The 24,710-nt window shown below is 36.9% G+C and overlaps 1 protein-coding gene across 2 annotated transcripts in view; it reads left to right on the plus strand.

The window, feature by feature from the left end:
- Positions 1–24,710, plus strand: part of CCSER1 (coiled-coil serine-rich protein 1) — a 475,167-nt gene that overhangs the window by 92,641 nt on the left and 357,816 nt on the right. Inside the window, exon 1 of one of the 2 annotated variants that reach the window (XM_008568717.1) lies at positions 5,102–5,409. The exons of the other annotated variant lie outside the window; for it this stretch is intronic. The gene's annotated coding sequence lies outside the window, so the exon portion shown is untranslated. Of the gene's footprint in view, positions 1–5,101; positions 5,410–24,710 lie in introns of those variants that run through there. 2 annotated transcript variants of the gene reach the window in all.

Consider the following 24,710-nt stretch of genomic DNA (forward strand, 5'->3'; position numbering starts at 1 on the left):
TAAGAGGAATTGTTGATTATGAGAGTTCAAAGAATAGAAAGATAAAACATGACCAGCAGCCACAGATGAAAGAATGTATTTCACTTCAGTGTAATGAAGCTTTCTTTACAGGAGCTCCACAAAGGTGTTTTGGCTTTTCACTTTGTTGATAAGTGTGGTGGTCATGGAGGCATGCTGCTTGGTCTCCCTTCAAGAAAGATCTTATTCCTCAGCTGCGAGAAGTATGGTTAGCTGACAGGTTTTAGCTGCAGAACCTTTAGAATCCTTTGCAGCATTCAAGCTAAGGCCATACTCTTCCAGATCATCTCCCAGAAAATGACTGAACATGATGGGATGCTAGGGACATGGCTTTTCTGCCAACGTAGAACTCTGACAGATTGTCTTTGCACTGGAGCTCCACATTAGATTGGTCAAGACTCTGTAAGATCTGTATTGCATTTCCTGCATTGTTATCCCTGTCCAATTCTTCTTTCCTTCTTTCTTTTCACAAGTGTCAGCTCTGCTTTGTGGCCTGAAGGCTCTCTCTGCATAATCTTGTTTCCTTCCTTTTTATCTTTCATAAGTATTACTCCCTGATGTAGTCCATTTCTGTTGCTTGTAACAAAATACCTGAAACTGGGTACTTTATAAAGAAAACAAAATGTATTGATTAACAGTTTCTGAGGCTGAGAAGTCCAAAGTCCATCTGGTGGGTGGTGATAGTGACCCAGGGGTCTTGCATTGCAAGACGGTGGAAGCAGAGAGAGACAGAGTCTTCATGCTCCCTTTTAAAGCCCTCCAAACCACCCCATGTCTACCATTTTTAATCTATGCTCTACTGCATGGTCCCACAATCCAATCGCCTCTTCAAAGCTCCACCTGTCAATTACCGTAATAGTATTTTCCACCCTCTTGACAGTCACAGTGGGGGCTAAATTTCTAATACATAAAACTTGGGGGACACAATTCAAGCTTCAGTGAGTTTTGGAGGAACATAATTCAATCCACTACATTCTGCCCCAGCCCCCCCAAACTCATGTCTTTTTCACATGCAAATATATCCATTTCATCTCCAAAGTCTTGTTTCAATTCAAGAGTCAGAAGTTCAAAATCCCATCTGTGATATCAATACAAGTTATCTACTTCCAAGATACAATGGTGGGACAAACATAGGGTACATATTCCCATTCCCAAAGTGAGAAGTAGGCCAAAAGAAAGGGGTAATAGGTCGCAAACAAGTCTGAAACCTAGCAGGGCAGTCATTAAATCTCAAAGCCAGTGAATCATGTACCTTGAGTCCACGTTTGATGTTCTCCGAACACTGGGATGGGGCTTGAGTCCCTAAGTCCTCAGGCAACTCTGCTTCTATGGCTTTCCTGGTCTCAGGCCACACTTCAGCTCTCCCAGGCTGGTATTCCATCCTGGTAGCTCCACAGGTCTGGGGTCACCCCGGCAGTCTCACTCTCACGGCTCCACTAGGCATGGCGTTTTTGGGGTTTTTCTGCTGCAACTCTGACCCCATTTTTCTGATTGACACTGCTCTAGCAAAGGTTGTCTGTGGTGAATCTGCCTCTGTGATAGATCTCTTCTTGGGCCCCCAGACTTCCATACATCCTTTGAAATTGAGGTGGAGTCTCCCAAGCCTTCACAGCTCTGGCATTCTGTAAGCCTGAAAACTTAACACCACATGAATGCCTCCAAGGCTTCTGGCTTGTATTCTCTGAAGCTGTAGGTCTAGCCACACCTGGGGACATTTTAGTCAGAACTAGAGCATCCAAAGCAGCTGGGGTGCTTATGCTGGAAACAACTTCTTGAGGTAGCCCTGGGCAGTGAGCCTGTGGAGGCTCAGGCCTGATCCCTGAGACCATTCTGTCTCCCTACACCTTTGGGCCTGAAATGGAAGGGTTGGCCCCAGAGGCTTCTACAATGCCCTCACAACCCTTTCCCCCTTCTCTTGATAATCCCTTTCCTTTGTACTAATCTTCTTAGCATCATTGGATTTTTCTTCTGAAAATGCTCTCTGCTTCTCTACCACATGGCCAGGCTGCAAATTTTCCAAATCTTTATGCTCTGCTTCCCTTTTACATTCTGGCTTTATATTATGACTTTGCCCTCTGTAGGGAAAATACAGAAAAGTGGTCAGGGCTCCTCAGATGTTCAGAGTCTTGCTGAGCATTTGATGTAAATATGCACATGTCCAGGTGTTCCTTGGCTATCATCTAATGTAATTGTGCATGTGCACCCAGGTGTCCTATTATGGACTTAAGTATAAAAAGGACAAGTGGTTCTGATCCACAGGGCCTCCCAACCCCAGGATGCCCTCCCAGGAGGCCACTAATGCTGTTGGAGGCTACTAATGCTGTTGGAGGCTGTTGCTGCATGCTGTTCCTTCCAGTGCCACCAGGATACCCCGAGAGGCCACTGCCACTGCTGCTTCTGCTGCTACTGCTGCTGCAAGCTGCTGCTGCTACTGCTGAGGACTGAGCTCCGTTTGTCTGCTAATGGCTCCCACGATCTTTCCCAATTACATAGGACCTGTGTGTGAGGGGTCTGGTGACCCAGCCTGGCATGTGAGGGGTCTGGTGACCCAGCCTGGCATGTGAGGGGTCTGGTGACCCAGTCGGTACAAGAGTTTGAAGGGTCTGAGCGCTAGCCCTGACAATACAAATGGAATACTTAGTATAACTAAAATAATGAAATGTTTTGGCTTTAGTTATGAATTGCTGTAACCTGACAATTGGCATAGTCGGGTAGCAATACTCTCCCATAACTCAGCATAGGCTGTTAGAAGTAACCATGCAGCTTCTTGAATGTTTTGCTGCTTAGAAATTTCTTCTGCCAAATACTCTGGTTCACTACTCTTAAGTTCCAATTTCCACAAAATCCTAGGGCATGAACACAATGCAGCCAAGTTTATTGCCAGTTAATAGCAAGGTTGATCTTTGCCTCAGTTTCTGAAAAACTTCTTATTTCTATCTGAGACCTCCTTAGAATGGTATTTACTGTCCATATTTCTAACAGCATTCTGTTCTCCACCATGTAACCAGTCTCTAAGACATTCCAAACTTTCCCTCGTCTTGTCTTCTTCTGAGTTTTTCAAACTCCTCCAACCTTTGCCTAACACCCAATTCCAAAGCTGCTTCCGCATTTTCAAGTATCTGTTATAAGCAACACCTCATTTCTCTGGTACCAATTTTCTGTATTAGTCTGTTACTGTTGCTTATAACAAAATGCATGAAACTGGGTGATTTATAAAGAAAATGAAATTGCTTACAATTTCTGAGGTTAGTTAGTCCAAAGTCCATCTTGTGGGTGGTGACAGTGACCCAGTTGTCTCACATTGCAAGATGGTGGAAGCAGAGAGAGCAGAGAGAGACAGGCTCTTCATGCTCCCTTTTTAATGCCCTCAGAACCACACTCCTGACTACCATTTTTAATACACTCACTACTGCATGGTCCCACAACCCAATCACCTCTTCAAGGCTCCACCTTTCAATTACCATAATAGGATTTTCCACCCTCTTAATAGTCACAGTGGGGGCTAAGTTTTTAATACATAAAACTTGGGAGACACAATTCAAGCTTCAATGAGTTTTGGGAGAACATATTTCAATCCACTACACTCCCTAGTAATCATATTATACTCCTAACTCTGGATCGGCATCTGCTTCTGGTAGTATCTGAGCAAGATGCATTTGAGAGAAATAAATTGACAGATGGGTCACATTAGAAGAAAACGAAGGTCACTTCCAACTCCACAATCCTGTAATGTTTTAAAATGCAGCCTCATTGATTGCTCCTAGGCAGAATTGGATAATCATTTTACAACAATTCTACAAAAACCTAGTGAGATTTACTACCTGAGATCCCTTTTGAGGTAAAGAAGGTACCTGTCTAAATCACAAACTTTATAGATTGGAAAATTCATATTTTCTTCATAATTGCAAAGGTGTATTCATATTGTGGTCCTTAAAATTAATTTCACTTGCTAGCACTTGCAACTATGTAGAGTCATTCAAATCTGCTAAACTCAGCACCAAAAGATGGAAATATATTAGTTTCTGGTAAAAGGTGCCTACTTAAAATAAGATCCTTGCAACATACATGTTTTCTGAGTAGATAGCACTAACATTGAAGATGATTAAAGAAAGAGGAGTAGAAAAACTATCCACTATCGTGCTATTTACTATAATTTGGAGAATATTTCAATTTGTTCTCCTATTACCATGTATCTACTATTACTAGTATTAATGATGCACCCATATCTTGCCTAATTGGCATATAACAAATAACAGATGGTAATCGGTTTTGAAATATGGACATTAATTAAATTACGCATCTTGCAATATATTCTTTCTAGGAGAAATTAAAATGTGCTCAAATTTACTTCATAATCTTCAGTAATGAAGTTCTTTAAGGTTTTTTTAAATGATGTGCTTATATAATGCGAATGGATTACAAAGGCTAACTTTGAAGGTTTGAAGTTAGAAAATAAGAAAATATTGTATTAGACCAGCCTGTGATTCCAAGACTCCTTTGTTTACACAGGGTAAACTAGGGAAAAAATAACAGCCAAAATATAACATTTCTCTGGGGCTATGCATACTCCAGTGTCTCTCATATTCTTGAAATAACTTTTGGAGCTCCTGGGTATATTGTGTGAAATCTAGTAATAAGACATAGCTACTGTGGCACGCAGAGGTTTTTTTACATTCCTATTTTTTAAAGTTGATCTTTATTGAGCCCCTATTATCTGCCAGATACCATGCTAGGTTCTTTATGTAAATTATATCATTAATTATCACAAGTCATAATGGATAGGGACTATTTTTATTTCCATTTTACACACAAGGAGTTTGAGTCATGGAGAGGTTAAATAATTTGACTGTCACCATAACTCACATTTAGAAATTATTTGAAGTATTAAATGGTTTTTGCCTGGCTTTAACCCAGCTATGGCTAACTGCAAGGACCGTGCTGTCATGGCCACTATGTTACCCAGACTTTTCTACTCCCCTACTTCCTATGATGTGCTCTCAGTCACTGGAGCAGAAAGTGCTACTGATTGGCATGGGAGATACTGCCGTAGTTCAGCTTCTGCTGTTGTATGCCACTTCTGCTGCCATTGAGACCCAGGCTGTGAATGCTCAAGGTGCAGGGAACTGATGTGCAAGAGTTTAAGGAACTCTTGGTGCTGCCAAATGTGTTGTTATCACTAACTTCACTGCTGCTGTCATTAGTACTGCTGCCAACACTGCCAGCCCTGCTTTTGCTGGTGCCAGAGCTGTTGATGCCTTGGGCTCTCAGTGTCCCAGGGTGATTCTGTAGACAAGCAGCTGCTTTTAGATTTCACTTGCTCATTACCTGTACATCCTTTGCCTTAGGACTCAGGCTTAAATCCATGGAGCCTGGGATACAGGACTATCAGACGTATGTTTTATCTTCCCTAGCATCTGGGACAACTGGCCTTGAACGAAACATGTGCACCTCAATTCTCTTTTTTCTTCTTCCCTAAAGATTTCTTTTCCCAGAGGCATTTTCTTCCCTCATGCGATGCCCTACTAGCCGTGGAAACGTGAGCATAAACAGTTGAACCCTAGAATGAACATAATTTAGTCTTAATGTGGAAGCCCATTATATATTTTAGTTTAAAAGAAATAAAAGAAAACACTTAAATTTCATAATCATGAATACATATAAATTTATATTTATCTGTGCAAGAATTGAATCATGATAGTTATTAAAGAATTACTCTGTAACTGTAAATAACTCATATCAAGCAAGGGTGGTTTCAGCATGGTTTTGAAAAAAAATAGTTACTAGAGCTCAAAAAGTCAAAACTTCCTTTGAAGAGCTATTAATGATTAATACACCTCATATCAAAAGACGTACAGGGACAAGTTCATTTTATTTGTGGGGGTGGTTTCTTTTTTACTTTTGCTTCCAACCACAAGGAGGGCAATCTGTGTCAAAGCTGGAGAATAAGAGAATACCATGAAAATTTACAAGCCTCTACTCATTAAGGATATGCAAAATAAGAAATTTTTGGCTGGTGAAAAAGAATCTCACATTGTTGTAGTCTTTATAGTATTAACTGAAAGCAAAAGCCTGTTTGAATTTTTTAATTGAGAAAAGCATATGTGGGGGAAAGAGCTGTTAAGTTCTATGCCGAAGCTTTTTTTTTGTTTTCTTTTCATTTTGATTTTATTGTTTACTAGTAACTAGTAGGAAGAAAAAAAAGAGCTATATCAAGATCCAGATCAAGATCCTCTTCATCAAGGACTATTTTTTTCTTTAAGAACAAAGCAGTCAACTTTCTGGTTTGAGTACAATGAAAGTTTATATTTTCATCCTACCTGCCATAATAAAGTTGAGAGTTAAGAATTTTTAAATTAAGAATTAAGAATTTTTAAAATTAAGAATATAGGCATTGGTAAACAATATGTAAATACATGCATTTTAATTATTTTAATTAAGAATATTTTTAATTTTTAAATTAAGGATATAGGTGTTGGTAAACAATATGTAAATACATGCATTTTGAACAGGGTGGACTTCTTTCTTGATTTGTGAAATGTATGGATTTGTAGAATTGATTTGCATCTAGGACTTTTTACCCCAGTAAATCACAGGACAAATATAATTTTATTTAACAAATATAAATATGTGATTTTTAAAATGTGCTTATATATTTACAGTTATCCTAACATGTTAGATGTTGTTTTCGTGTATGTGTGTGTATTGATGTGCATTTTTTCTTTTTGATTTATTTTTCCTAATTTTAAAGTTGGAGTGAAAGAACAATGTTTAGTATATGATACATAAAAAAAGACCAATGATGTTATTGTGTTTAAATATCTCTATATGGATATGTTTTGTTATTTTGTGAGCTACGTGCCAGAGTTTATTGTAAAGAACTCTATTGATAAAATAAAGATGAGAAAGCAGTGCAGAGAGAAATAAAATATAGTTGTCATGTTTCTGATCTTCCTTATTTTTTAGCATTTAACAGGAATGCATGCCTCTCGTCTTTGTGTGAAGATGCAAATATTCTCTTAATGTAGTTAAAATTGTAGAGTAAGAGCTTTTAAGTTTGTGAAAGAAAGTGAGCCGAGATGCTGGGTACTGTTCAAGCTTTATTAAAGAAATCTGCTGGTCTGTGCTCAGAGTGACCCAGGGCCGAGGGCTGCCCTGAAAATGGTGGACAGCCCCAACAATGGGTTTGTGAGAGTTTATATTAGCTTTTGGGCATGAAATGTACAGGAGGAGGGACCATTAGGTTGATGTAACTGGGTGGAGAACTGCACCCATGGGGAAGCCAGAAAGTTGTTTCTAAGTCAGGAGGCTTCTCCTAAAGGGAAGGGGGGAGCGGAGGGGAGGAGGTGGGCAGCGCCGTTTTGTACTTTGGCTTGTCTAAATTGGCTTTGGTTATGTTGTGGATCTATGAGTTTGCAGTATGACAAAAGGCATTTATAAATATTGGTGTTTATGAGTATTTAATATCCTCTCCATTGAAACTGGGGGACAGACCGCAATTTCTCCTAGCTATTCTCCTGACCCCAGTCGGAACGTGCCTTAGCTAGGGGGAAGGGGGAAGTTAAAGAAAAATTGCTTGACAAGGCAGTACGGGCTGGATTCCTAGGGGTAACAAATTCAATTAATAATAGGATAAGAACAGAGTTGATTAAACACAAACTTCCCTAGGCTAGGACTTGATCTGGAGGTCAGGTTGTTTGCTCCTTAGGCTAAAACTTGATTTAGAGGTTGGGATGTTTGATATTTAAATAAATGCCTGTGGTTTAGGATTGCATCTGTAACACCAATCTCGAGTTGTCTTTGCAGATGACAAACAACTACAAGCCCGCTTTGAAGTTTATATACCTCCAGACTCAAGGGAGCCAAGGAGGACTTTAGCCAGAATACTAGAAATAATTATGCTGACCTTACCACTGACCAATCATATTCACACATAACTCCCTGGTTCACACATGACCCACTCGTGATTTTGCTCTATGTGTAAGAAATGTTTGTGCTGTGATTAGAGTTCTTTTTCTGATAGATTTTTTTTTCTCTCTGATGCTCTAAACCTGTTTAGTAAGATGAAGTTTGAAAGTAGTTGAATTTAGGGTTCTTGTTTGAGCAGACTGGTGGGAGCATTTCTTAATAGCTTTTTCAAGAAAATATTAGTTTTTTTACTGAATGGATTAAAAATTACTTTTAATCTTTACTGTACACATCATAGAAAATTTTGGTTTATGAATCCTCAGAAAATTAAAACAATGTCTTGGAAACAATGGTTTGGAAAATAAGCAATTAAAACCATAAACTATTTAGGGAGTATTTGGAAATAGAAGGCTCACAACCTACCTATATTGAAGTCAGTATGCTAATTCTAGACTAAATTCTACCACAGGGTGGATATTTTTTTTTTAATGTCTGAATTTATTAACCTGTGAAAGGAAAACTTCAAATGGAAAGTAGTAACAACGCCTTAATGGTGATTTTATTGAAAGCCTACTACTGAAATAATAAGTTGCATTCTATTTCCAGAGCAGTGGCAGCTGTCAAACACCAACATTTTCCCCTGAGAATAGGTTTAGTGTAGTGTGTTTTTCAAGGACAAGTTACTCAGCTATTGTTTCTGTGAGCACTGCTAGTTAATATTCAACAGTTTTCTTAATCAGAATTGTGTGTCCTGCTCCCCAGAGTGTTTGTTAAAGTGATTGTATGTTTATCAGAGCCTTCATCAGCAGAAACAGGGTATTCCTGGATGAGATGCTGGTAATGAGAACTTATATTATCCCACGGTGCTGATAAGAAAAGGAAAATACTGTCAAAATACATTGTTTGTAAAAAAAAAAAAAAAAAAAAGAAGAAAGAAATAATTACTGTAGCTCAAAAAGTCAAACCCTTCTTTGAAGCCCTTGTACTTTATATAACTTCAATTGTTTATCTTGGATAATGGGGTGCCAGGGGTATGGTGATATCCCGCTGTAAACTCCAGGAATGGCATGCCAGTGATCAAATAGTCTGGGGGGTCTATTAATCATTGCTTCTGTTGGATAGCTGATTAAGGTTCTTCACAACATGTTTCCTTTAGATTACAGAACATTCTTAATGAAGAAAAGCTTGGGGCATTATAGAGCTCTTTCCGGCATTGGACAATCATTTTGAAAGGTCACATGGGAAAAACAAGCTTTGTCAAAAGTAAAATAATGCAGCTAACATTTTCCATGAAATATTGTGCCTAGAATACAGGTTTTGTAACTGCTTTTGTTTTTAACCCCAAACTATTTTCTGTTGCCAAGTGATGCTGCCCTGGAGCAGAGCAATCCCAGTTGGCTATGATTTTTTTCTGCCATGCATACCTACTACTTCCTGCCTCCTCCCTGAAATTATCAAAGATAGGTTATTTGAAAAATGTCTGCCTATAATACCATTATTATAAAAGAACATTTATTTTTGGATTTTATTTGTTTTGTCTGTAATGGACCTCAATGAGGAATGAAATCTTCTGAAAATAATCCTTTTTAGTTATTATATTGATGGATTTCCTCTAGAATTAGAACATTCAATAATAAAAACACATTTTGGGGAATTGTTTCACATAATAAAAAGCACTCTTGGACATCAATTAAGAAACAATGCACCTATATCCCACAGGAGTTAATCTCTGTAAATAACACTAATTTTGAAGGCTACAGCCAGTGAGATATTGATCACTTCAATATGATACTGAAACATGTACTGCACTTTACATATTGATCTTTGACATTAAAGGATGGGTACATTAATGTAAAAAATTGCCACTACATATTTGAAACTTAAGCCATACTATTTGCTAATATTCAAAATAACTCATTTACTTGGTATTGTTATGTTTAGTCAATTAATTTTGTCTTTTAAATAAATTGATCAATTTTATGTTTTTTATGTTCTTAGTTGTAGCTTATAATTATTTCAAAATGTGAATTACAATCAGATTGATTTGATACCAGGTTTTGTAAGAATTGCATATAAGCCAGCCCAGTCTGGAGATGGAAACCCTACAAGTTAAACAAGTGAGTTTAATATTAAAAAAAAATCATGGAACTATGACACAATAGTAGCTATAAGAAATAGGGAAACCTAAGTGGCATCCTAGGGTGGAGGGAGTGTGCCAAGGAAGGACAAATTTGGAAGAGGTTCAGATCTTGTAGAGAAGGTGTAATTCATCCCACTGTATAGCAGAGAATTTCTGGGTTTGACTGAGCTTCCGGAGGTGGTTGGTGGTCTGTAATTACTGGGCAAGCTGGCAGCAAAGAGAGCAGGTAGGGCATGGGCAACCAAACTGGTGGTGCACTTCAGAGAGTGTGGGCATCCTCTGAGGCAGAATGGGGGGCCTGCAGTAGGCTAAATGAGACTGCTAGGTGATGGGGAGTTCAGGCAGCAGGAACATGCGCCTACCGTGGGAATTCTGGCTTTGGTGAGCTTTTCCATGTAGAGACGTCCTCAGAAAGGTTATCGCCAGGCTGATGCTGCAAGGTAGGCAAGAGAACCACACATTCTGATCCCCCATGTTGCTGGGGTAGAGCTGCATTGAATGTCCTCACACCCCTACCCAAAGTGCTGACCCACATGCCACCTGAAACCTCTAGAGAGCTCTTTTCTCCTGCAGTGTCCCTCCAGCGTCCTGTTGTGGGAAAGCTCAACATCATGCTCTTTGTAAAGGAGAAATGCTTAAAGGAATTTCATCTATAATTATAGGGCATATATTTATTGAAAGGTGTATTTGGAGCTGGGAGGCAATTAATTCATAACTGGCACATGTTGCCTTACATTTAGATGCTGGTTGTAGCTAATATTACAACAAAACTGACAATTCTGAATGCTTTAAGAATGTCATGTTGTTAAGAGGTACACCAGTTTTAGCTCCTTATACTTGTCTGTCCTGATTAGTCCCATTATCCTTGCTTTCAGCAGCTGAGCTTAAGCCTGTGCTTAGTTTTCTCTGTATCTTTTATACAGATCACCTATAGTTCTCTGCAGTGGGAATGGAAGCCTGTCTAAATATACGGCTGTAAGTATGGTCAAATTCTTTCAATGTTTGAGCAGCCTCAGTGGAAGGAACTCATGGAGTATTACTCTATCCTAATTAGAACCATTCTGATCTGTTTTATAAGCAAGTGAGGCAACTGTTTACCCCCAGAATCTACTCTAGAAATCACACACAATTCATTTGGCAAAGCTAAAGAGCAATATTGATTTTGGAGCACTGAAGAACATGCAAGTACATGGATCAATTTGTTACTAGTCAGTCATATTTTTTCTCTCTGCTATTAGTACAACAATTATTGTGGTTTAGGTGAGAAAAAGTTATTATTAGTGACTGCTTTCTGGTGCTCTATGGATGCTATCAGTTACATCCATATTCATATACTGTCGTAATCAAGTATCAATGATTTGTCAATAGTATTTTATATATTATGTATATGTAAGAGGCAGGTATACAGGTGTTGAATATGGTGTTTAAAAAGATATATACTAATTAATAATTTCTGGATAAAGCTGGTTTATTATGAACCACAGTAACAGCAAGGTGCTAAATCACTCACTATATAATTGTTGATTTAACCTGGGAATTGCCACTGGCAAGGCATGTTTTTTCTAGCACTCAGGGCATAGAATAGTTTTGTTATAAATAGTTTATTCTTTCTTATGTTAAAGGGAAAAAAGCTTTTGATAGAAATATTATAATTGCTTTGGCAATTTGCTTTGGATCTGTAACCTTTCTTCAGGGTGATTTTTTTTTTAAACCTTTAGGTAAAAGAGGGAAGGAGAGGGAAGTTGGTTTATTATAAGTGGTAAAAAACCAAAAACCAAAAAACAAACATTCCAACGTGAATAAATTCAACAGATAAATTGTTTGCAATTGCATTTTTAAAAGAATGTTGCAGGAACTTGAACGTTGAGAAACTATTACTTAAGTACAAATGGTTTACTTGTCATGTGGAAAATAGATGATGCTATAAAGATCATTATGATCCACATCTATAAAATGAGTAATAGAAATGATTATAGGACAAAAAAATATACTTTGGAATGAAGTCATTTTCTAAGAATCTTCTAACATAAAAGTAAAATCTGCTAACCCTGAATTTAAGGTCTCTGAATGAATTCATTTTTACCTACCAAGAATATAACAAAGCATTAATGCTGTAATGAACCTGGGAATAATATTAGATACTATTCCCAACTTTAATGAACTTAAAATCTATGGCTTTTTAACTGTAGATATTTTGTTTATATTTTGCTACAGTACCAAGAAATGTACAAAATAGTTGAGTCAAAGTACATAACCTATTTAGAACAAAAAATATATGAAAATGATAAATGATAAATGAGTGTATGGAAGAGAAAATAAAAGGATGGACAAGAACATGGGCCTAGTGAATGATATAGTTGGTTATCAATTAAAAGTTAAGACAATCACAAAATGCATCATTTTCATAGCTCTGTGAAAATTAAGCTCAGAAACAAACAGTAAGATTTTTTTCCCTTTGGTTATAAAGGGTAACAAGTAATTATAGACAGCATTTATTTAGTATACATTGGGTACCTAATTGATATGTACAGAATTTGTTGTCTTTACTAATCCTTACGCTAGTCCTCTAAGATACACGTTATTTAGGACTTCTTATAAGTTTTAAGTGGAAGTTCAGACACAACAGGAGACTTGTACAAGGTCACACGGCCAAAAGTGATGAACAGAGACACAAATCCTGGGTTGCACATCCCCAAAGCCCAGGCCCTTTTCACTACATAGTGTAACTTCTAAAAATTAAAAAAAAAATAAGTTATTTGGTTCTTTAGGTGTTAGGGGCTTGATAATTTTATTAATTTCCATGTTGAATTTAAAGAATGAAAATTCAGGGCCGGCCCGGTGGCGCACTGGATACTGCGCTGCTTGGGAAGTGCGGCGGCGCTCCCGCCCGAGGGTGTGGATCCCACATACAGACCGGTTCCCGCTCACTGGCTGAGCGAGGCGCGGGAGCAGCGCCGAGGGTTGCGATCCCGTTGCCGGTCCCCGGTCCGGTCCGGGGGAAAACCTGGGGGTTGGGTTTTTTTGCCGGACCCGGAAAAAAAAAAAAAAAAAGAATGAAAATTCAGGGCCGGCCGGGTGGCGCACTGGATACTGCGCTGCTTGGGAAGTGCGGCGGCGCTCCCGCCCGAGGGTGTGGATCCCACATACCCACCCCTTCCCGCCCACTGGCTGAGCGAGGCGCGGGAGCAGCGCCGAGGGTTGCGATCCCGTTGCCGGTCCCCGGTCCGGTCCGGGGGAAAACCTGGGGGTTGGGTTTTTTTGCCGGACCCGGAAAAAAAAAAAAAAAAAAAAAAAAAAAAAAAAAAAAAAAGAATGAAAATTCAGCTGGTAATTCCTATTGCATGTATAGTCACTCAACTTTTACTGTGATTTTCCCTAAAGTACATACATAGGTGAAAAACTAAAGTGCGATATAAATGAGCAGGATAAATACATTCTAATTTTCAAAAAATCATTACTTTTCTTACAAGTGGGAAGCACCTTTTTGCTACTGTGTCTTTCACTGGTATTTTCATGTTTCCCTCTTGTTTCACGTAACAAAACTTAACTGTATTCATTTCAACTTCGTGGCTTATTTATAGATTCTTGTTTATCTAACATTGCTTCTTAACTATTACAGTCATGAAAATAATAATAATTATCACAACAGTGAATTACCAGATTCCCCTTTTGTTTTCTATCATCCCATTATATCAGTAAATATGTTGAGTATTTTCAGGATTACTCTTCAGTTCAAAAGTAAGCTTCCTAAAGGATGTATCATAATTTTCATACTTTAGCCTTAATGTAGAGGCTATACACAGAGGTTATTTAATAAATATTATAGGTTAAACATTTAGTTATTCTGAGTGGAGAGAGAATTATGAAATAGGGTTTTGCCAAATGTAATAAGATGCTTGATTGGACTCATGAAGTTTACAGACTTCTTGGCAAGATTAGTCTGTTATGATAATATGCAAATTTACTAGTTTAGAATAAGAAATATTGCATACTCATCTGTAAAAGCCTGAAAAGTGGCCCTGCATTAAAAAAATTTCATCAGATTTTTTACAATGAAGTGGTGTGATATCATCAGGCAGAGGTTAAATATTTTGCCAGAAAGATCCAGAAACATGTAAGTTCTAAGAGTTGCTGAGAAATATGCTTAGAGGTATCGTGAACATATGAATAGAGAATGAGCTTTAGAGTCACATGACCTGGGTTTGAATTTCAGCTCTGTAATTAGCTCTGTGAATTTAGCCAAGTTGAGTAATCTCACTAAGCTGTGTTTCTTCACCTACAAAATAAAAATAATAGCATCTCTTCATGTAAGGCTTTAGAGGGGATTAACTATAATAAAGAATGAAAAGTATCTGACAAAAAGAAGATGCTCAACAAATGTAGCTACTTTTAATTTCACATATCAAAGTGGGATGTTTGATGCAGACTATTTTATGTACTGGGTATTATTAATATTCTGAATTTTGTGAGGAGAAAATCAAGAAGATTTTAACTCTTTGACTATTACAAAAGGCCTACTTGTTCTCACGTTTGACTATTTTAAATTGTGAATAACATTTTTAAAATGATTTTCATTCTGTTTTTAGGGTGAGCATGTGCAATGCCTTTTAGTTCTTGAGAAAATTTAGCTCGATACTTCATTTGTTTTTGTTCTTTCTTGGTGCAATTAGTTTCCTCATCTGAAAGGGTTAAGCTGCTGGTGGCTGATCCTTTCTCTAAACTAATCTAAGCTAATCGGTGTGTTAGGTTCTTTAATAGGCTTTCTTCTCACAAGTCACAGAATTCAGGAAAGAGATCCATTTTGGGTTGGGTTTATTGCAGGCTCTTATACCAGCCCATTGTTAGTTGAGAATTAACTGCAGACTTTTTTTTATGTCTTGTAAATTCAGAGCAATTGTGTAAAAATGACGATCGTACCTCGAGGTAACATTTACGTTATATTTCCCAGTGGGTATATTGATCTATATGTGAAGAATTTTTAGTTGAAGCAGTTGTTTAGTGTTTCTGATTTTGACTCTATTACTGAGTCCCTTCAGGCCAACTTCATACATTCTCTCTTTCACTTTCTGGTGTTTGTGAAACAAAAGGGTAAAACGGTCTATTGTGTGATGATGTTCAGCTCTGAAACACTAGGCTTCTCTGTCTAACTAAGATGTCCCAGAACACATTACAAAATATTTGCAACCACAAGGAATCTAATAGCCTAGAAAAATTGGACAGAATAAGTAGCTTTCTTTTTTTTCTCTCCTTAGGGAATAAATATAAATAGAAATTATAGAGAGGATAATTAATACTGTTTTCTAAATATCCAGTCATGGGCCGGCCCGGTGGTGCACTGCTACAGTGCGCCAAGCCTGGCGGCGCTCCCGCCGAGGGTTCGGATCCCACATACAGACCGGCCGCTCACTGGCTGAGTGAGGTGCGGGAGCAACACTGAGGGTTGCGATCCCGTTGCCGGTCCCGGTCCGGTACGAGTGCGACACTGAGGGTTGCGATCCGTTGCCGGTCACGAAAAAAGACAAAAAGGAAAAAAAAATAAAAAATAAAAAATAAATAAATATCCAGTCATCCTGAAATAGTTATCCCTCTCACAGGAGGTAACATTATTATTTAGTAAGATTACAAACCATTGATCAACTGACATCCTGTGGCTGATTGTGGATTGTCATTTGAAGGAAAAAGGCCTTTAATAAACATCTGCAATTTCATAGCTACATTTCATACATTAGCATTTTGATTTTCAACAACTTTTTGTGCTTAAAAATGATGCGTGTGTGCATGTTTATGTGTTTGTGTGTATCCTCATTTTATATATGAGGTAATTAAGGTTCACATGTGTCAAACTTTTTTTCAAGGTCTTATGGTTAAAAGTGGCAAAATCAAATGTCAACTCAGTTTAGTTTGATTTCAAATCCCAATTTTTGCTGCCACATGCCTTTGTTTCTGTGCTTGATTATAATTTTTAGTGCCCTGCTGACTGAAATACAATGTTCACTCATTTTTACACAATTCCTCATATTTTTATAAGACATACAAAAAACACTGTAAATTCCCAACTAACAATGGGCAGTTATGAAAGCATGTGGTAAACGTTACCCAACAAGAATGTCTTTTTTCTGAACGGGTTTTCTCTTGTTTTCAGTAAAAATTCATTAATTCCTCAGAATATATATTGATTGAGTCTCTGCTGGTGCTTAGTATTCTAGTCATTGGATATAGCAGTAAAAAAGATGGATACAACTCCTGCTTTTTTATGAAGCTTATTTTCTAGTTGGAAAAGACACCAATAACCAATTGGGAAGAAAAACAATAAAAATATCAGGTGGTGATAAGTGCTATGCAGAAAATTAAAATGAGGTGATGTGATTGCGAGTGACTAAGCAGCCTCTTTGGATTGGGTAATCAGGAAAGGGCTCCCTGCGTAGATGATATTTAAAATTTGAGGTTTTATTGGCCAAAAGGAGTCAGTCATCTGACAAGTGAAGTGGGGGAGAGGGTTGTTAATGAGGGAAAAGCACCTAAATGTGCCTGAACAATAATGAGTGAAAGGCAGAGTGCTGGGTGATGAAGTCAGAAGGCAGGCCTAGGTCAGATCCCATATAAGGTAGGACAAACATGAAGATAACTCTTAAAGGTCTGTGAAGTGTTTACTGTGGAGGCAAGAATGAAAGCAGAGATCCCAGAGAGATGTGTGTTGTTGTCAAGTACACGGCTTTACTTGCAATGGGTTGGGTGTGGGTGGTGAATGAAAAGTGGAATCCTAGATAGTTCCTTGACTTTTGCTGGGTGTGGCAGAGGATGATGGTGCAGTTTATCAACAAGGGGGGGACAAAGGTAGAACAGATTTGATGGTGGGAGTAAGAAAGCTAGGGTTTTGTTTGAGCCAAGTTAAATTTGAAGCATTTGTTCAAACCATGTAAAATTGTCGATATTCAATTTTTGACTGTCAAAAATGGCAATTTCATGTAGTTCAACTTAAATACCTGTTAGACATCCTTGTGGAGATATTAAATAGGTCATTGCATATGTAATTTTGATGTACCAACAAGCAATCTGGGATAAATACGTAGATATCAGACTTATCACCCTGGGACTGGATGAGATCAAGAAAAGGAGTGAGTGTGTAGAGAAAGAACAGGACCTGAAAGAATCCAAAGTGGAGGCGAGATGAATTGTATGGATTATCAGGGTCTAGGAAGTTACAGCATTCCTTTTTTGTTTTGTTTTGTTTGCCTTTTTTGACATTATCTGCACTATCTGGCCCTAGTTACTTACGTGTATTGTCAGAGTCTGAATGTGAAGTCTAATCTCTGTCTTCTTACACCCTTTGCATCCTTTTGGTTAAGTAAGCTTTGAACTAATCTAAAGTTTTTAAAAATCAGACTCATATTTGCTATAATAGAATCTGAGGGATAAATGGGTGGTGGAGGTGATAAATAGAAATTTCATAGCCATAAAGGCTCTTTGTTGCTCCTTTTTTTTTTTTTCTGGCCAACTGTATAGTTTCGCTGCTTGTTGTCAAAATACGTGTACATACACAAACATGTAAAAATCATCAAAAACTTGTTTTGGATTCAATAGAACTTCTGATTTTGCCCTACCAATCAGAGAGTATATTTTGGGGAATTAGAGAAAAAATATCTATGCATTGATCAAAATTAGAAACTAAAAGAATATACTGTATATGGGTAAAATAGAAAATACTTTTATAAGCTGCTATTTTAGATTTACATGTAAATATTTTAACTTAATGATACTAGAGTTAGTCATTAAAATCAGTATGTCCCTTAGCAAACATTGGGCAAGAAAACCCTATTGAATTCTGATCTACTACAAAGTTGAGGACACATAAAGGAGAACTAATTGTATTTGTTGATACACACAACCATAATAAAAATTCACAGCAACCTCAGAATAATACAGATAGAAAATATAAGTTTAGAAAAAATATTGAAGAAAAACTTGCTGTGGGAAGTGGAGTGCTCTGAATGTTAAAGTGACCAACATTTTTCACACCATCAGATTTTATTTTAAAGTATAGTTTTGCATAGAATTAAGCTAATTTTTTGATGTAAAAATGGAATTTCAACTTGAAAAATAACTGACAAAATAATATAGGTAATTTAAAATTGGCATTGCTACTTTTCCAGGTTTATAGTAAATTTGGAAAGCATCTGTTTCTATACCAAGAGAGAATGGAAGTGACCATCTTAGCATAATGTGAATCTGGACTATATAAACATGTATAATTAGGAATATATGATCAATATATTAAATATTTATAAGGAGATTTCTAGGCTATTATATGGATTCTGCAACTATTTTCATATATAATCATAATATTAATCTTTCCATGAAGTTTTTGAAGACCCCTTGAATGTGGGTGTGCATATGTGTGTGTGTGTGTGTGTGTGTGTGTGTACACACACATATATGTGTGAAATCTCTTTTTCCCCTTTTTTCGTTTTGAAACTATCTGGTTCCTATTTATGTTTTCTTGAGAAAAGCATATTTAATTTGATATTTAGAGTGCAGCAGTTTCCCAACATGTAGTAGAGGATATCATTTACTATAAGTTTTTCAGTACTGCCAGCATATTTTTTTGGGTCAAATATGACAGAGACAACAAACTTTAAATATTATTTTTGTTTTCTGTGTTTGCTAAATAAAATACTGGCAGGAGTTGTATATTATATTAGTTTGAATAAATTGGGCGGATATATTTATTCATTTCACTGATGATTAGATTTATAGTTTTCAAAGTTCTATATGTAAATGTCAAAAGTGGAAAACATGGTAAATTGGTGAATGGATTTTAGAAATAGGTACATATAACACTAGCAGGAGGACCTTGTCTTTCTTGCATACCATTATTTTCCTAGGGCCCAGTGTAAATAAGTCTTTAATAAATATGTTTTAAATGAATGAATATATTAAATTACAAGGGTAAAGTTGAAAATCTGTGCATAAACAAGCAATTCCTGATGGTAAGTTTATATACGTTAGTAGATGCTTCATGTCACTTGACTATTCCTTGCTTCATGCTTCTGAGTTGGGTTTTGATTTGCTTGTCCTGTGCTAGAGATTCTGCCTGCGAATAGTGTCGCAGTTGGTCAGTACTTTACTCATCAGTAAGTCAAGAGCTTCAAAACCTTGGGCACTTAACACTAATCTGCTCAGGTCCTTTTTTTTAAAAAAAAAATGAATATTCATGAGATACAAAGCTGAATGTCATCCCTCGTGCCATGATGTGAGGGCCAGATTCATACTGGCAGCATACCCATTATCAGAAATTGCGTTTGTACCTCATGTCACCCACCCAATTATCCCTAACCTCCCTCTCCCTCTCCCTTTCCGTCCCACTCCACTTTGTAGTCCAAGGAATGTTCTCTCCTTCTTGCAAGTCCAACACACTACTGTGGTCTTTCTTTCCTTCCTTCTTTCTCTCTTAGCTCCCACATATGAGTAAGGACATGTGGTATTTATCCCTCTGTGCTTTGCTTATTTCACTCAACGTAAGTTTCTCCAGGCTCATCATGTTGTTGCAAATGGGAGTATTTCATTCTTTTTTATGGCAGAGTAGTATTCCATGGTGTATATACACCACAGTTTCCTTATCCAATCGTCCATTGATGGACTTTTAGGTTGATTCTATGTCTTGGCTATTGTAAACAGAACTGTGATGAACATGGGAGTGCAGGTATCCCTTTGACATGATGATTTCCATTCCTTGGGTATATACCCAGAAATGGGATTGCTGGATCATGTGGAAGATCTATCTGTAGTTGTTTGAGAAATGTCCGTACTGTTTTCCATAGTGGTTGTACTAATTTACAGTCCCACTAACAGTGTAGGAGTGTTCCCTTCTCTCCACACCCTCGCCAGCATTTGTTATTCACCATCTTTTTGATTATAGTTAGTCTAACTTGGGTGAGGTGGTATCTCCTGAGCAAAAAAAAAATAAAGCTGGGGGCATAACACTACCTGACTTCAAATTATACTACAAAGCTATTGTAACCAAAACAGCATGGTATTGGTATAAAAATAGACATTTAGACCAGTGGAGTAGAATTGAGAACCCAGAAATCACTCCTCAGGCTTACAGCCACCTGATATTGGACAAAGACAACAAAAATCCACATTGGGGAAAAGACTGCCTCTTCAACAAGTGGTGCTGGGAAAACTGGATATCCATATGCAGAAGAGTGAAATTAGACATGCACCTCTCTCCATACACTAAAATCAACTCAAAATGGATTAAAGACTTAAGTATAAAACCTGCAACTGTATCATTACTAAGGGAAAATATAGGTGAAACACTTCAGTAACTAAGTCTGGGCACAGACTTTATGAACATGAGCCCAAAAGCACAAGCAGTAAAAGAAAAAAATAATCAAATGGGATAATATCAAACTAAAAAGCTTCTGCACAGCAAAGGAAACAGTCAACAGAGTGAAACAACAACCTACAGAGTGGGAGAAAATTTTTGCTAACTATGCATCCAACAAGGGATTAGTATCCATAATATACAAGGAACTCAAGCAATTATACAGTAAAAAACCAAATAACCCTATTAAAAAATGGGCAAAGCAGCTGAATAGACATTTTTCAAAGGAAGACATACATATGGCCAACAGGTACATGAAAAAATGCTCAACATCACTAGTCATCAGGGAAATGGTCAGGTCCTTATCTAAGTCTTGGGTATTTGTTGCCTTTAAACACCCTGTGATTCTCAGATCTCACTCTGCTGGATCTTGTACTCTACTAAGATCTGGTTGAGGGTGGATTTAAATAGACTGTTTCCTTACCATTGTCCAACTTAATGTGTAGAATTTAAAAAATCTTAATTACTTTTTTTGAGTCCCTGACGGTGGTAGCAAGTGTCTAAATTACAATTGTGGGAAAATAAAAGCATATTCTGTGGCAAAGACAGGACATACTTCTTTCTAATTCCTCATAATCATATATTCTGTATTTCACAGCCTTAGCCATGTAAACCTATGAGGGAAATTTGAGAGGTAAGGGAAAGCTTAGTGGGAAAGTTGATCTCTGTATCATTTGAACTTTCTTACTTGTCATGCTCAATAACAAAAACCAACCAACTAAAGCTACCTCTCTAGAAGCTGGCTTCCTCTGTAGAGAATCACACTTTTGTCATTGAGGAACTTGAGTGTGCTAGAGTAACAATTCACTTTCAAATTGATTATTAATAGTTATATTGAGATATAATTCACATATTAAATAATTCAAACATTTAAAGGATACGATTCAGTGGTTTTTATTATATTCACTGAATTGTGCAACCCACAGTAAGATTTAGAACATTTTCATCACCCCCAAAAGAAACAAAATACGTATTAGCAGTCACCCCTGATACTCAGCACTCTCTTCCAGCCCTAAGTAATGACTAATCTACATTCTGTCTCTATAGATTAGTTTATTCTGAATACTTCATATAAATAGAGTCACAGAATATGTGGTCTTTTGTGAATGGCTGTTTCCACTTAGCATAATATTTTCAAGGTTCATCCATGTTGTAATATGCGTATATCAGTACTTTTTTTTTTTGGCTGAATAATGTTCTATCGTATGGATAAACCACATTTATTTTTCCACTCACACACTGATGGACATTTGAGTTTTTTCCACTTTTTGGCTATGATATTACTTCTGTGAACATTTATGTGAAAGTATTTGTGTGAATGTATGTTTTTACTTCTCTTGGGTACACACCTAGGAGTAAACTGATTTGCCTCAGAGTAGCTCTATGTTTAACATTTTGAGGAACTGCAAAATGGTTTACTAAAATGGTTGTGCCATTTTATATTTCCATCAGCAATGTTTGAGGATTCACGTTTCTCCACAATCTGGAAAACACTTGTTATTATCCATCTTCTGTATTATAACCATCTTAGTGGGAGTAAAGTGATATCTCATTGTGCCTTTGGTTTGCATTTTCCTAATGGCTAATTATTTTGAGAATCTTTTCATGTGCTTAGGGCCATCTATATATTTTCTTCTGGTAAAGGGCCATCTATATATTTTCTTCTGGTAAATATTCAGATTCCTTACCCACTTTTAATTGGGTTATTTGTCTTATTATTATTGAGTTGAGAGGGTTTTTTTAAATATATTCTAGATACAAGTTTCTTATCAGGTATATGGTTTGTAGGTAATTTTTCCATTCTGTGAGTTGTCTTTTACTTTCTTGAAAGTATTCTTTGTGGCAAAAAAGTTTCTAATTTTGATGAAGTCTAATTTATCTGTTTTTTGTTGCTGTGCTTTTGGTGTTGTATCTAAGAAGATTTTATTTAACTCAATGTCAGTAAGATTTACTCCTATGTTTTCTTCTGAGACTTTTATAGTTTTGCACTTTCATTTAGGTTTATAATCTATTTTGAGTTAGTTTTCTTTTTTTTGTATGGATGCAAGAAAGAGATCAAAATTCATTGTTTTATATGTAGATAATGTTCTAGGACCATTTGATGAGAAGACTATTCTTTTCTCCATTGAATTTTCTTGTTGCCCTTGTTGAAAATCACTTGAACAAAAATGTAAGGGTTTAACTCTACTGTTTGTTCTTCCATTTATTTATATATCTATCCTTATGCCAGTACCACACTGTCTTGATTACTGTAGTTTTATAGTAAATTTTGAAATTGGGAAGTGTTTGCTCTCCATTTTTATTCTCTTTCTCAAAATTGTTTTGGCTATTCTGGCCCCATTTCATATGAAATTTAACATCAGCCTTGTCAATTTCTGGAAAAACAAAATCCAGTTGAGATTTTGACAGGGATTGTGTTGGATCTAGATCAATTTGTGGAGCTTTGTCTTAACTTTAAGTGTTTTGTAGTTCTCATTGTAGATATCTTTCATCTCCTTGGTTAAATTGATTCCTAGGTATTTTATTTTTTTGGTGACTGTTGTAAATGGGCTTGCTTTCTTGATTTCTTTTTCTGCTAGTTTGTTATTAGGGTATAAAAACACTACTGATTTTGGGGTGTTGATTTTGTATCCTGCAATGTTACTGAAATTGTTAATCAGCTCTGAGAGTTTTTTGGTAGAGTCTTTAGGTTTTTCCATACATAAGATCATGTCATCTGCAAACGGGGACGGTTTGACTTCATCCTTTCCAATCTGGATTCCCATTATTTCTTTCTCTTGCCTGATTTCTGGCTAGGACTTCCAGTATTATGTTAAATAAGAGTAGTGAGAATGGGCATCCTTGTCTTGTTGCTGTTCTTAATGGATACCATCCATTTAGGATGATTTCGATGATTGGTTTTTCATATGTAACTTTTATTGTGTTGAGATAATTTCCTCTATATATAAACCTAATTTTCTAAGAGCCTTTATCATGAAGGAATGTTGAATTTTGTTTATTGCTTTTTCTGCATCTATTGAGATAGATAGCGTTTGAATGTGTTGTCCCCACCAAAATTCATGTGGAAATCTGATCCCCAATGTGGCAGTGCTAGAAGCTGTTTGAATCATATGGGTGGATCCCTCATGAATGGATTAATGCTCTCCCTAGGTAGGGAGATTAAAGAGTGAGTTCTTGCTCTATTAGTTCCCGCAAGAGCAGATTGTTTAAAGGACCCTGGCACGTCCTCTGTCTCTCTTGCTTGCTTCCTCTGACCATGTGATCTGCTTGTACCCACTGGCTGCCTGCCGCTTTCCACCATGAGTAGAAGCAGCCTGAGGCCCATGCCAGATGCAGCTGTTCCATAATCGTAAATAAACCTCTGTTCTTTATAAATTACCCAGTCTCAGATATTTCTGTTATAGCAACACAAGTGGATTAATACACCATCCATTCAGGATGATATCAGTGTTTGTTTTCTTTATATAATTTTTATTATATTGAGATAATTTCCTCTATACCTAATTTTCTTTTTTTTTTTTTTTTTTGTCTTTTGTCTTTTTTCCGTGTCGGCAACGGATCGCAACCCTCAGTGTTGCCCCCGTACCGGATCGGGGACCGGCAACGGGATCGCAAGCCTTTTATTAACTTGCATCTGTTGAACCATCCTTGCTTGCATCCCTGGGATAAATTGCACTTGATCGTGGTGTATAATTTTTTTGATGTGTTGCTATATTGTGATTGCTAATATTTTATTGAAGATTTCTGCATCTATGTTCATCAAGGATATTGGCCTGTGAAGTTATTTTTTGTTGTGTCATTGTATGGTTTTACTATCAGGGTGATGCTGGTATCATAAAATGAGTTTTGCAGAATGGCTTCTGTTTCAATTTTTTTGAATAGCTTGAAGAGAATTGGTTTAATTCCTCTTTAAAAGTTTGATAGAATTCAGCTGTGAACCCATTCAGTCCTGGGCTTTTCTTTGTTGGAAGATTGTTGATTACTGCTTCAATCTCACTGCTCATTATTGGTCTGTTCAGGTTTTATGTTTCTTCTTAGTTCTGTCTTGGTAGTTTGTATGTGTCCAGAAATTTATCCTTTTCCTCCAGATTTTCATATTTCTTGGCATACAGTTGATAGTAATAATCTCTAATGATTCTTCATTTTCACTTTTCTGTGATATCAGTTGTAATGTCTCCCTTTTCATTTCTGATATTTGTTATTTGGGTCTTCTCTCTTCTCCTTTTTTTTTTTTTTTTTTTTTTTTGGTTTTTTTTCCGG

Source organism: Galeopterus variegatus, unplaced genomic scaffold (assembly GCF_000696425.1).
Source record: "Galeopterus variegatus unplaced genomic scaffold, G_variegatus-3.0.2 Scaffold435, whole genome shotgun sequence".
Taxonomy (NCBI): domain Eukaryota; kingdom Metazoa; phylum Chordata; class Mammalia; order Dermoptera; family Cynocephalidae; genus Galeopterus; species Galeopterus variegatus.